Raw genomic sequence first — 1347 nt, 5'->3', positions numbered from 1 at the left:
CCATTGCAGCTGTCAGACTGGTTGAGCTGCCCACTCTACTGTGCGATGAAAAAATACGTGTTGACCTGAAAACTTCTTCTTCTTCTTCTTCTTCTTCTTCTTCTTCTTCTTCTTCTTCTTCTTCTTCTTCTTCTTCTTCTTCTTCTTCTTCTTCTTCTTTCTTTCTTCTTCTTTTTCTTCGTCTTCTTCTTCTTCTTCTTCTTCTTCTTCTTCTTCTTCTTCTTCTTCTTCTTCTTCTTCTTCTTCTTCTTCTTCTTCTTCTTCTTCTTCTTCTTCTTCTTCTTCTTCTTCTTCTTCTTCTTCTTCTTCTTCTTCTTCTTCTTCTTCTTCTTCTTCTTCTTCTTCTCTTCTTCTTCTTCTTCTTCTTCTTCTTCTTCTTCTTCTTCTTCTTCTTCTTCTTCTTCTACTACTTACTACTACTACTACTACTACTACTACTATACTATTACTATTACTATACTACTACTACTACTACTACTACTACTACTACTACTACTACTACTACTACTACTACTACTACTACTACTACTTCTCTTTCACACCCAATACCACCACGTTGGTTAAGAGCGCTGCGTGTTGTTGAATGATTTCGTCATTGTTTTAAACTGTTCTACTGTTCCAACTGGTGGTGCCGAAACCCGGCAAAGCGTTTCAGCGCATTTTGCTCATGTATCGTGCATGATAGGTCCATATCCTGCACACGTTAGATTAAGTGACCTCCACATTTTCAACAACAAACATCTTTACGCGATAAAACTTCTTTGAAATCCCGCTTTAAGATTAGATATTTATTAATTTGGAATCTTTTAAAGCTATCAAATCGTGAACCAAGCGATTTCTGGTCAATGTAGTGGGAAGGGCATTTTGTTATTGGACGACACTACTTATTTTGTCATGAGTCTATTTGAAATCTGAACATGTAAACCTATGCTTATTACTGTAAATGTAAGAATAAATTGTTCAGAGATGTTATGGTTATTGTCCAATGAAGGCCTAAAATAAACTCTTGGACTGGAACTAGAACTAATTGAAAATGTAAATCAAAGCTTATTTAAATGTAAATCAAAGCTTACTAAAAAGGTAAATGAACTTGATTTTTTCTTTTTCGAATTTTTTTTAAATTGTGAGATATATAATTATATTATAAACTGGTTTTAGTTTTATTCATTTATGATGTTATAATATATTCACTTTAACATTTTATGCAATGCCTAGTATTGAGTGAATACAATATAAACCAATAGATTATTGACTAATCAAAACACAAAATTTGTATTACACCCGCAAATCCGTTGGGATAAACATACTTTGTTTACATACAATAGAATAAATGAAGTTGATATTCTA

General features: G+C 32.7%; 1 protein-coding gene across 1 annotated transcript in view; it reads left to right on the top strand.

Annotated features, from left to right (window-relative positions):
- The window catches only part of LOC144962639 (zygote arrest protein 2.S-like), a 9882-nt gene extending 8535 nt beyond the window's left edge, over nt 1-1347 (top strand). The window contains exon 4 of the mRNA XM_078895743.1: nt 1-1347. This exon is cut by the window's left edge and continues 430 nt beyond it. The gene's annotated coding sequence lies outside the window, so the exon portion shown is untranslated.

The sequence above is a fragment of the Berghia stephanieae genome, chromosome 1, assembly GCF_034508935.2.
Source record: "Berghia stephanieae isolate SIO BIC M18660-M18661 chromosome 1, UCSD_Bste_1.3, whole genome shotgun sequence".
In the NCBI taxonomy this organism is placed as follows: domain Eukaryota; kingdom Metazoa; phylum Mollusca; class Gastropoda; order Nudibranchia; family Aeolidiidae; genus Berghia; species Berghia stephanieae.
This window is presented reverse-complemented; position numbering and strand designations above follow the sequence as displayed.